Source organism: Rhinopithecus bieti, unplaced genomic scaffold (assembly GCF_001698545.2).
Source record: "Rhinopithecus bieti isolate Rb0 unplaced genomic scaffold, ASM169854v2 scaffold_42192, whole genome shotgun sequence".
Lineage (NCBI taxonomy): Eukaryota > Metazoa > Chordata > Mammalia > Primates > Cercopithecidae > Rhinopithecus > Rhinopithecus bieti.
In genome coordinates this window covers 13118-26537 of record NW_016817078.1, presented here as the reverse complement: position 1 = coordinate 26537, position 13420 = coordinate 13118, and the positions used below count along the sequence as shown (strand labels likewise).

Genomic DNA, 13420 nt, shown 5'->3' with positions numbered 1-13420 from the left:
TTGCAGTGAGAAGCCATTGAATTAGGATGGGGCTTTAATGGGGATGGTTTGGTTGATGTTTTGAGCTCTGTGTAGAAAATCTGTGGTAGACGAGTAAGAATGGATACAGAGGACCACTTGATTTGCAGCCACCATCCAGTTGACTGTTAATGGAAGATTGGGCTTGGCAGCAGCTGTGGAGATGGAGAAGGGATGGATTTGAAATATATTTTAGAAGTATAAGCAACAGGACTAAGTGTTTAATTAGATATGGGTAAGGGGCTGGTGAAGGAAAAGGGGGAATCAAATGTGACTCTCAAGATCGTGCTTGAACAACTGGGTGGGCGATGCTATTTACTAACATGAGTGAACTATTGAGAGAGAAACAAGTTTGTATTGGAAAATTTAAAAGCTGGGGTTTTGGACAGGCTGAAATAGAGAAACCCATCAGACGTCCTTTTGGAGATGTGACGCCCCTAGATGGAGATATGCATGTAGAATTCAGAGAACTCGGAGCTGGAGAGAGAAATTTGTGTCATCATTTAACTCTTATTCATTATATCATAAATATATAATTTAAATATATTTATTGTTAATATATTTTGACATATTAACATTAATATAAAATCTGTATTGTTAACAGTTTATTCACTGATATTTATTGAGGGCCCACTGTGAGGGAGACTTACTGAGGGAATGGAGGTATGATGGTGCGGGCAAGCCTATATGATCTGAGGCAGGCTGGCAGTAGTCACACAGATATGTGTAAAATTTAAGGGACCTCAGTACCACAAAGGAGAGGGTTCCATGAAAGGGCACGAGAGGAAGATTTGACTAAATCTGGGTGGAGGTGAGGGTCAGGAAAGGCTTCCCTGCACATTAAAGAATGAGGAAGTGGGAGAGGATATCAGATTAAGGAAAGAACATGGATAAAAGTTGGTGTGGTAGAAGACCAGAGATTTTGGTTCTCAGATGCATTGTGATTCCAATTTAGAAGTCCAGAAGGGCATCCCAGGAGCATCTCAAGCACTTCAGGCAATTCACATTCCTTCAGCAAATATTCGTTGAGCACCTGGTGTGTGCCTGAGATTCTTTCAGGTGTTGGGAATTCAGTAATTAATGTACAAAGGTTCTTTCCCTCGTGAAGCTTGTTTCTGGTGGGGCTGATTCAGGAGGGTCACAAATTCCAGGCACATCTTCAGAAGGATTGACTAAGAGATGTTGGCCTGGAACAGAGCCATGAAGAGTGCCAGCATTTAGAGCTCTAAAGGAGCAGAAGCAGCAGCAAAGACCCTAGAGCAAGTGGCTAGTGAAGGAAAAGAGAGAAAAGGGGTGCTTGTAGCAAAAGCTAAGGGAGAAAACTGATTCCAGATGGCAAAGCTAATGAATGGCCAGCTAGGTTTAGTGGTGCTGAGGGGTCAGGTAGAATAAAACAGAACAGTCCCCTTCAGCTTTACAACATGGCAGCATTGAGAACTTTTACCAAACCAGTTTTATCTGAATAGTGGAAGTAGAAAACAGATTGAATTGCTTTAAGGAGTGTCTGGGAAGTGAAAACTGACAAAGTGAGAAGATATTGGCAATTGAGAAGTGAAAATTGCTGGTGACTTTGGAGAAATTTGCCTTCAGTTTGGGACTTCATTATTGTCCTGCAGCAAAGAGTCTTCTGTTAGTGGTAAAAGTATTTAACTTATTTTGCCCAACTTGTCTATCTAAAAGGAAGAAAGTAGTAATACATTAAAAGATTGAGATTGCTGAGGATGAAATGGGGTAGTATATGCATGCAGTGGATGCTCACTAAAATAAGGGCTTGCATTTATAGTGTTTTAAGTTTGCCAGTCTCACTCTACCTGACATAAAATTTTCAGTAATTATCTTATTAAATGCCAAGTAAAATTTGAATTATTGTTAACTGATACTCAAGGGAGGAAATAGAGTAAGTTAAGCAAATTGCCCTAATAACGCTGCTCATAAGCCATGGCCCTCGGATAATTTGAATCCATATTTGCTGTGGTTTGGACATGGTTTGTTTGTCCCCATCAAATCTCATGTTGACATTTGATGGTTAGCATGGTGATATTGTAGGTGGGGCCTAGTAGGAGATGTCTGGGTTATAGGTATGGATTCCCTCATAAATAGCTTGGTGCCATTCTCATGAAACTAGATTGTTTCTCAGGGGAATTGATTAGTTCCTGCAAGAGTGGGTTGCTAGAAAGCCAAAACACCTCTTTGCACGTGTCTGCTTCCTCTTTGACCTTCTCAAACATATTTTAATGGAGCACAAAAGCCCTTGAGGAAATCCAAGCAGATGCCAGTGCCATCTATCTTGTAAAGCCAGCAGAACTTTGAGCCAAAATAAACCTCTGTTGTTTATTAACTACCCAGCCTTAGCTATTCCTTTATAGCAATGCAAAATGGACTAAGACAACATCTGTTGACTTGGTTCTGTGCTGTGTTTGCTCCACTTGGTGTTGTAATTTTATTCCTCTATAAGAATTGTATCTGTTTAAGTGGAGGCTGAGTGTTCATCTACTTTGTATCCCCATACTACCATTGCATTTAGCCCAGTGCCTGGCACAAAGTTTTCAGTTGTGATACGAAATTTCTCAGCCCTTGGCCCAACCTTCTTGGGCTGCTCTCGTTTTGAAGCTCCAGTTTATATTCAGGAGAAATGCTTTGGACTTCAGACCCCAAACTAATTCATGTACACATATCATCAGTGGAGAAAGTGGGACAGAGTAAGGGGTGGAGATACCTCTTGAACATTACAGTAGAAATGGTATGATATTAGCAGAAAATTAATATGTGCACATCTTGTGCTGATAAATAAGTACTCTAACATTATAAGGAAGCAAATAAAACTGATCATTGCTAGGTGACGTATTATATATATAGTATATAATGTAAAATGCATATATAGTGTATGTTGTATATAATTGAATATTGTATGTTATATACAATGTACATCTATATATCTGTAGATATCTATGCTTGTGTATTTTTTTCCTCCAAAATGAAATAATTTTGCCATCAGAGAGTACCAAGTAGAAATATTCCCAGGAGGGTATAAGATTGGGATGCAGTCTCAGAACCCATTAAAGAGCCTGGGGACAGGTGGACTGTAGGAGTCCTGTGGAGAGCTTAAAAGCTGTCTCTTACCTCTTGAAAGAAAGGACTGTGAGGGGTGAAGTAAACTGACTCGGTGTACATCTCCCTGGGATATTACTTACTGACTTTTAGGTATTACCTAGGACATGTATGTACGAAATGTTCCAGAATCATGCTTGGCTACATTATTTCCCTGTACTGGCAAAAGTGACCTGCAGAAGTTGTGCATCCTGGGTCCTTGCTAGAACCCAGATGAATGTTGCTTGGGAATTGGAGAGGGAAAAGGAAACAGAGCACTCCCAAATTCTTTCCCAAATCTCTTGGATTGAAACATCTTAAATTGCCATTTTATATGTCCAAGATGGTCAAATAGTAACCATTTCACACAGCTCAACCAAAAGTATGATCCAGCTACTACACAGATGTGGACATTGGAAGGCCTTCTTGTTGGTTGAAAGCCTGGCCAATTGGTAGACATCTGGGGCTGTATATTAAGGCGCCTTGATTTTGTGAGCCAGAGCAAAGGCATTCTTGTTCCTGTCTCTATTTGAATAGTATCTTTGGTGAGAGAGTGCCAGCATCATCTATTTATTACCCTTCATGCTCAGTGACTATGTGAAAAGAAAGGAAAAGACCTTTAAAGCTGGGGTGATTGTCTAGACAGTCCTAAAATAGCTGCTCCAGGTGCAAAGGAAGCCATAAAATGCAGACAAAGCATGAGGCTCCTTTGGCAAAATACAGTGTGTTTGAACTCTCATAGGCTCCCTGTAAATTATGAAGTAGAAAATGCCCAGGAGACTAGATTCCAATAATTATGATCATTAGTTATTTTAAATTACCACCACTTACTTTACACAGAGGCATTCTCTGTGTGCTAAATTATATTAAAATATTTTTTAAATAATTATTTGAATAATTCAAAGCTGAAATATTCCAGACTGAACTGTTTAGCAGGCTGAAACACCTGTGCAAGCTTTAATTCAAAATATGCAGAGAACTGACTTCATTTTCACTCCACTGTGGAGGTCTTATAATACAAAACAAGAACAAAACCTTCAGCAGGAGCCCATGCCCCTGGGTCTGTGCCCTCTTGCCCTCTACTTTGTCCTGTGTCTACCCACTGTGCTCTCAAGGTCCATCATGGCCCTACCCTGCTCCACTCCAGCCGTGTCCTCTAGGGGATCACTGCCACCTTTTACCTAGGCCTCCCCACCATGACCTCTGCCAGAGCCAGCTGCTTGTGGGCCCATGTGGAAATGAGACCTCCAGATCCCATCCTGGGAGTCACAAAAGCCTTTGAAAGGGACATCAATAGCAAAAGATGAATCTGGGAGTTGGTGCCTACTGGGATGATAAGAGACCCAGTTAGATTACCGTAAAAAATTTAGACAATAGCAAAGACTTGGAACCAACCCAGATGCCCATCAATAATAGACTGGATAAAGAAAATGTGGGCTGGGCGCGGTGGCTCAAGCCTGTAATCCCAGCACTTTGGAGCGCCGAGACGGGCGCGATCACGAGGTCAGGAGATCGAGACCATCCTGGCCTAACACGGCTGAAACCCCGTCTCTACTAAAAAAAGCACAAAAAATCTAGCCCGGGCGAGGTGGCGGGCACCGTGTAGTCCAGCTACTCCGGAGGCTGAGCCAGGAGGAATGCGGGAACCCGGGAGGCGCGAAGCTTGCCCCAGTGAGCTGAGATCCGGCCACTGCACTCCAGGCCCGGCGACAGAGCGAGCACTTCCGTCTCAAAAAAAAAAAAAAAAAAAAAAAAAAAAAAAAAAAAAACCGAAAATGCTGGGCACATGTACACCATGAATACTATGCAGCCATAAAAAAGGGCTGAATTCATGCTCCTTTGCATGGGACAATGGATGAAGCTGAAACCATCTATTCTCAGCAAACCATCACCCATCACAAGAACAGAAAACCAAACATCGCATGTTTTCACTTATAAGTGGGAGTTGAAAATGAGAACACGTGGACATAGTAAGGGGAACATGTAGGTGATGGGTTGATGGGTACAGCAAACCACCATGGCATGTGTATACCTATGTAATAAAACTGCACATTCTGCACATGTACCCCAGAACTTAAAATATAATTTTTTAAAAAATTTAGACAAGGAATACTTGCCCATTGGGGACAAGCTGAATTTTGCAAGGCATCTACAGAACTAGCCTTGGGTGAGAAGAGCAAAGTGTTGAAAAGTGGCTAGTCTGTCACTGTGAGAATCATTTCTGGAACTAGGGCCTTAAGGGTTGGAGCCAGTTTTATGCAAAGATTTTAAAATTTTGAAGACAGAGATGTCTTTCTGCCCAAACCACCCTGGGGAAATCACACACCAATCTTCAGGGCAGCTGGCATGCAACTACAAGATTATTAATACTATGACCCCAAGACTTGCAGTTTTGACTTCACGGGAGCTATGGAGGACATTTCAAAATACCAGAGCAAAGTGCTCTTCTCCTGCATGCTTGGGAACCTCATGCAAAGCAGTGGAAGGAAATAATAATAGTGGTAAAGGAAAAGAATCTCTGCATTCTTTGATATGGTCTACCAAGGCTTTGCCAGTGGTGATGGTAACAAGGATACCTGGGCTCTGTGCAACTTCATTGAACGGAGCATTAATGTTTGTCTCTGTCAATCATATGGCAAGAACATGGGCTTTATATGGTCAGCATATGGGAGCCTTCACTGTGATCTGCAGACAGTGAATGAAACCAAAAGAGTGGAGTCAGTTGAAGATCCTGATCTGTCCCATGTATTCCAACCCTTCTCTCAATGGGGCCTGTATTGCCTCTACCATTCTGAACAGCCTGGGTTTGTGAAAACAATAGTTGCAAGAAGTGAAAATCATGGCCAACTGCATTATTAGCATGCAGACTCAGCTGATCTCCAACTGCAGTAAGGAGAGTTCCTCGCACATCTGACAACACATGACTGACTAAATTGGCATGCTTTGTTTCACAAGGCTAAAGCCTGAACAGGTGGAGAAGTGAACCGAGGAGTTTTCCATCTATATGACAAAGGATGGCTGCATCCCTGTGGCAGGGAGCACCTCCAGTAACATGGATAATCTTGCCTATGCCATTCACCAGGTCACCAAGTAATGGCCCTGGTGTGAGAAAACAGATACAACTTTTCTGTCTTCAGCTGCTGCTACCATGAGCTTCACATGGAGGATAAATAAGGGAGGGTAGATGGTGGTGAGTAGATCTTTTTTCTTCAATCACAGTGCATAATACGGGGTGATTGAATGCATTTCTTAGAAAAGAACATGTAGCGACACTGGGCAGAGGCGTCTGTGGCTGATATCTGGAACTTTGTGACTCTAAACCAAACTCTCCCCTATCTTTTATCTCCAACTTTTCCGAAAGGGTTTACATGTGTGAGAAACTCATAACACCAACAAACCTGTCAATTATACCACTGCAATATTTCAGAAGCTTTAACTGAAGCATCTTATGGTGTCAGGGGTTCTTCATGAGAAATAGCACACATTAGAGGCTTTGAGAGAAGACCTAGTTCTGTCATTAACAGTCAGCCTCAAGTTTGTCCTCCCATGATGGAGCAACGTTATCAACAGACCATATTGCAGAAATTGTGCTTTATGAAAACTAATGAGTCTGCTGCCACCGCAGCAAGGACAATAAAAGGTGCTTTTCCTGTCTTATTTAAGAAAAGAAAAGGCTATCTCTTCTACTTTTCATGCTGTTCTTTTCCTTATGCACAAAGATTTTAACTAACCTAGATTTTCCTCCCATTCTACTGTTAGATTGACCATCTACCCTGTATTAGTCCATTTTGTGCTGCTAATAAAGACGTACTGGAGACTGGGTAATTTATAAAGAAAAGAGGTTTAATTGACTCACAGTTCAGCATGGTGGTGGAGGCCTCAGAAAACTTACAATCGTGATGGAAGGGGAAGTAAACAAGTCCTTCTTCACATGGCAGCAGCAAGGAGAATTGCTGAGCAAAAGGGGCAAAAGCCCATTATAAAACCATCAAATCTCGTGAGAACTCACTGTCACGAGAACAGCATGAGGGTAACCATCCCTGTGACTCAATTACCTCCCACTGGGTCCCTTCCATGACATGTGGGGATTATGGGAACTACAATTCAAGCTGAGATTTGGGTGGGAGCACAGCCAAAGTATATCAAGCCCCATCCTACGTGGATTTATTTAAGAATAAAGAACATAATTTTCTACTGATGCCATAGCCTTACTTTTCTCAGTGGAGAAGGTAACTGTACTTTATATGAGCATCCTCTTCAATGAATGTGTAATTGTCTCCTGCTGGATGTTGCCTCTGCCCAGTTGGACATCCTCTTTTCATTGAATATGGAAAGCAGATTAGTGGTTGCTAGATTTAAGAAGATGATGAGTTGAGAGGAAGGTGCAAATAGCTGTAAAGGGATACCATGAGGAATCCTTGTGGCAATGAAACTGTTCTGTGTTCTGACTATTGTGGTTGTCACACAAAGATACCTATGTGATAAAATTGCATATAACTAAATACACACACATACACACATTCACACATAAATGAGAACATGTAAAACTTGTGAATTCTAAATAAGATAGTTGAATCAATGTCAGTTTCCTGGCTGTGACATTATAGTATAGTCATGAAAGATGTTACAACTGGGGAAGCTGGGAGAAGAGTATAGGAGATGGCTCTATATTATTTCTTACAGATGAATGTGAATCTACAATTATCTCAAAATAAAAAAGTTTAGTCTAAAATGCATTTCTCAACATGAACTTGAGTCAAACCATCTTGAAAGAGAGGCACTTTGATGTATCCACTTCACAAAGCATAGGGATGAAGATCTCTGGTATTACCAGCAAGCCAAACCACATGACTTTCTGCTGTCTGTACCCTGTGGTCCTACACTGTGAATAAGGGAATGTATGTGCCCTCTAGAACATATTTGTTTGCTTTGTGTTTGTTTGCATCAAGAAAAAAAGTTGCAAATGAGTGAGAATATATGTGTACATCTCTAAGATTCATCAGCACCCAAAATACCAGAGCGAGTCAGACATCATAGAGAAGCCCTGAGCAGAATGTACAAAAGAGATTGAATAATTTGATTATTCAGAGAAAGCATATTTCTGGGGATGGATCTAAAAGGAGCTTGTTCATGAAGATGGTGGGAAAATATAGCGGCAAGAGGGTCACTAGGTGGAAGTAATATGTCTAGTTTTGTGAGAACCACACTTGATCTAAACCTTTAAAATCTAATCAAAGAATGAAAATGAATAGATTAGTGTGAGAAGGTAAACATATCATTTGAAAATAGTCTTGGACTTAGGTACTTTGCTCTCATTGATTTAGCAATATGCTCCATTTTGTTAGTTGTTTATACATAGTTTCACAGTTTTAAAGTAAACATAGCCAGTTATGGCTATGATTTCTCTGTAATCAGTTATATTTGCCCAGGAAAGTCTAATCAACAAACAGTTATCAGTTATCTTACCCATGACAACATTGTGAGATGCCAAGAATAGACCACAAGAGCCTCTTTGTGATGGTCTCAGACCTCCAAAACCAATAAAGAAGAATAACACACAGTAAATCAGCAACAGATCTATAGCATTTGAATTCACATAGAGAATTTGGTTAGTGGGCCTGACTAAATGCCTTCACTTTGCAACTCACAGAGCCTTGTGTTTATTCTGCCTGTATCTTAAGCATAGTTTTACTCATTTAGTGGGAGCAGTTGGCTCATGTGTTTTACCTATTTCATTTACTAACTGTAAGGGAGTCAAGAAGAAACTTCCCTTTTGCGCCCTAAAGGGTCACTGAAAATACACTAGCATGAGGCAGATTGATTAATAGAAGAAAAGGCATACACATTTATTTGACTTGTATACACAGGGAGCTTTGGAATGAATACCTAACATACAGGGAAAATGGACAATTGTCCATTTTATGCTTAGGTTCAACAACATGTAGACAGCCATGTAGAAATGTGATTGGACAGAAAGGGTCTGATTTAAATGCTAATGGACTGAGTGGGGAAATCCAGCAAGGCCTGTCTGTCTAGATTCTTCTTGGCCTCTCTGAGAAGCATTTCTTCATTCTTGGTGTGAGGGAAGACCCTGTTTAGAACAGGAGTCTTAGGATCTACAGTCAAACAAGGTAGGTCAGATCATTTCTTCATGGCCAGTTTTACATAGAACATTTTAGGTTTTATGACTGACTTTTGGGAAAAGGGGTTCTGATTTTATGACCTATCTTGGGGAAAGGCATTCTAGTTTCTATGACTAACATCAGGGCAAAATTGGACTGAGAGACAGGAGGAAAGGAGAAGGTCAGAGAGAAACTTTTGCTTCTGAAGATGCTCAGCAGCAGTCTTCATTTTGAGATACTGTTTTCTGAGTCCCAACAAAATTATTCTAACATGCTGAACATGTGCCAGGCACTATTCTAACAGCCATGAGAATAGAGAGAAAAGGGAGAGAGGCATCCTGCAACTTTCTAGTTGGGTGCCAAGATGATGGCACCATTCACCGAGTGACTCCAAGTGATTTGCCAAATCTATTCTCTTCATTTTGACTCTGCCACCTTCTTACTGGGGTCTATGAGCAGGTTTCTCCACCCTTCTATTAAATATCTGTGAAACGGGAGCAATGGTGGTGTAGTGATGATTAGATGAGTAAGCACATCTAGAACATAGAGCTCTATGCCTGGCACAAAGGAAGCCCTCAGTTAATATTTGTGGGATGTGTAAAAGATTGTGTTTATGTGGTTTTCAAGACCATGTTCTTTAGAGATGCCAAGGAGATAGTTGCTATGCTTTCTGGAGTTCTAAGACCCATGTGCATCTCATTAACCCTTGAGAAATCTAATGGGCTTTCAGAATTTTTTAAATTATATATTAATAAATTATAATTTTATTTATTTGGTAAAAAAGTGATGTTTTGAATTTTGAATACAATGTGGAATGATTAAATTGGGCTGATTAACATATCCATCCCAAATATTTAATCTTTTTTGTGATTAGAACATTTGAAAGTTACTCTCTGTAATTATGAAATGTATAGTACTCAGTTATTAGCTATATTCGACATGCTGTGCAGCAGATCTCAAACAAAATCAAATGTTTTCCTCCTTTCTGAGGCTTTGCATCCTTTGACCCCATTGCTGACATCCCCAGCCTCACCAGCTTGGTGTAGCACCTTGAGATGTGCTTATAACAGTAGCTGGCATGTAGTCAGTGCTAAAAAATTGTTAGCTTTTGCTGTTGTGCATGTGGTTGTTGTTGTTATTGTAAAATGGTGGCTGGAATCTGCTTGTTAATATGCAGTCATGTTTCAAATAAGGATGTTCCTGTCAATAATGGACCACATAGACAACAGTGGTCTCGTAAGATTATAATACCGTATTGTTACTGTACCTTTCTATGTTTAGATGTGTTTAGATACATGAATACTAGTGTGTTACACTTACCTACAGTATTTAGTGTAGTAACATGCTGTACAGGTCTGTATTACAGGAGCAATAGTCTGTACCATCTAGCCTAGGTGTGTAGTAGGTTTGTGTAAGTACATGCTGTGATGTTCACTTCGTGGTCCACTAGGTCACTGGTAAGCCTTTCTGTACCTTTTGTATATAGCTTTTGGATATCTGCCACACTGAATGATAATGCTTAGGTGTTTGCATAAATACACTCTGTGATGTTCACAATGAAATCACCTAATGACACTTTTCTCAGGATATATCCTCATCATTAAGTGACACGTGATTGTACTTTAACAGAGATACAATTCTTGAACAACTTGTTAGAAGGAGATGGGAGAAATAACAGAAATAAGGGTAGCGTCTTGAATTTTCAATTATTAAACTAATCAATTCATTTAAACAGCGGTCATTAATTACTTAAAGTCAGGCAGGTGAGGGAAAGAATGGCTTGACATTTTCTAATTTATCACTCTTACATGTTGCCCCTGGCTAAACAAACTGTGGCTGCTGCTGCAGCTAAGTATGTCAAACTGTTGAATACCCAAGCCAGGCTTTTGAATTATTGAAAATGCCTACTCCCATGTTGATCCATAAAATCTTTACCATCTTACAGAGAGCTGATGAATCACCTCTCTAGCACCAGGTTCAGGAACTTCCTATAATCTCATAATGCTGGTGCCAACATTGCCCAGGTTCAGTAGCCTTCATGAAATTTATTATTAAAATTTGAGATTTGTTCTTGTGTAGGTGTAATGGGATTAGTCGAATTGCAGAGATGATAGGGCTGCTATTTAGAGAAAAGCTCCTTTCTAACACTTGCCTCTTCTAATGAGTCACCATAATACCTCTGTAATTATTACATTGATTGTCTTTTGCAGAAGTAGATGTTTTGTAACTCTGGAAGGTTTTGATTATAACATTCAGTTATTTTGTCTGAAGAGTGATCTAGCTACATGAGTTAATAGTCTTTGGATTGAATGTATTGAAAATTAAGTTGAAATTAGAATTTTGTACAGCAAGGTTTCAGGTGCCCTTTAGCAACTTTGAGACACAAAGATATCTCTACACTTAGAAATAAGTTCTACTGAAAAGTTTTGGTGGTGAAAAAATAAAATACCTCAAACAAGCTGCAGAAACAAAGATTTTCCCAGAAATTCTCAACAACTATGAGGATAGACTAGCAGTTCTGCAAGGGAAGACACTTGTACTCATTAATCCTTGACAGAATTAGTAGGAATCCTTTGGATTTTAGCCAGTGTGGCAGAGTACCCTGAGACGTGGCAGAAGAGAGTGGTAGTGGTCAGGCACTGAATTCAGTTAACTGTTACTGGTTTCTAAGAACTCATCATGCATTCACATAGAATCTTTGTCAACTTCACAAAATTCTAGTAGAGTGAGATGTTTATCCCCATTTTAAAACTGAGCCATGTAGGTAACTTGCTCCCAAATTACTCAATAAATGCTGCATCTGAATTAGAATCTATCTGAGGCTGGCTTCCCCATCTGGACTTCAGCATGACTCCATTAGTGCTCCCCACCCTCTCCAGCCCTACACTGGTCCACTAGTCACTGGTATACTTTCCTATACCATAACTGTATCTGCCACACAGAATAATAATGCTCAGATGTTTGGAGATGAATGTGCAAAGTTCAGAAATGACTTTAGACAACATTTTATCTTCCTTCACAATGAAATGAGAAAATTAACACCAATCTAATACCAAAACAAAATAATTTACCAAAAAAGTGATTTTCTTGTGACATGAAGGATTCAATATGAACTATCACTGAATATTGTTTGAAAGGGTTCCATATAAATGCATGTCAGAGAAGCAGGCCAGATGCTCACTAAATCAGCAATGTCTGTGTTAATGCTTTGGCCTGTAAAGTACCTGTAACGTACCTTTAAAACCCTGTAAAGTATCTTGTAACGGAGTAGAATAATCAAAGACTTGGGATAACTTCTGTAGTCACCAAGCCTGTTGTGAATGAATAACCAGGCCTTTTGTTTTGATAAACCCAATCTACATTCCTCTGTAGCACATGATTACACTCAAAAGCAGGTTATGTTTGCCCCAAATTCCCAGGTACCATTGTGAAGCCAGACTCAGACCTGGCTTTTCATATCCTTTCACCTGAGCCCCTACATCCCTGGCACCAATAGAGGGCATGGTAATAGTCACTAAATGAACCCACAATATCTGTGTTTAAGAGGAGTGATGTTTTTTGGCTTATTGCTAGTATTCAAATGCCTCTTTACTCACCTATCTTTGACAACATCCCTCTGGATTATGGTACTCGCTTAGTATGCCCTTCCCATAGGTGTTCAACATTCCAAAATTATTTGATAGTTTGCAAAACATCCAGCAACATCAAATATTTTCCAGTCTTTAAAGGGCTGAATTTAGTTTGGCCTTAGAACAAAACAATCTGATTAAAGTAATGCATACTAAAAGTGAATGACTAATATGTTTTGTTTTGTATTATTTGAAATTTTAGAGAAACTTTTTTCCCCCTTACAAGTCCTTAAAATGAAATGTGTGAGCAAGATTTTCTTTTCTTTCTTAGCAGGAATGAATGTCATATGTCCTTTTCTTACCTCAGCTCCTCTTTACTACCCCATTCAGAAACTTGACACTTTTCTCCTGAAGTGTTGATGACATGTAATGTAAAGAATATCTTGGGCACTTAGGAAAATTAAACACATAGGAAACGTTTTTTTCCTTCCTAGCATGAAGTTTTCTATTTTTCTTTCCTTTGGGTGGGGCAAAACATTAGTAACTTATACAGTGCTACTCCCTAATGTAAAATTATAAAGTAATTTGTATTTAGGGATGTAGGTTTTTTTTTTTTTTTTTAGA

General features: G+C 39.7%; 1 pseudogene; it reads left to right on the top strand.

Moving 5' to 3' along the window:
• Positions 1-675: 675 nt before the first annotated feature.
• Positions 676-6199, top strand: LOC108517718 (aspartate aminotransferase, mitochondrial pseudogene; annotated as a pseudogene).
• Positions 6200-13420: the final 7221 nt, after the last annotated feature.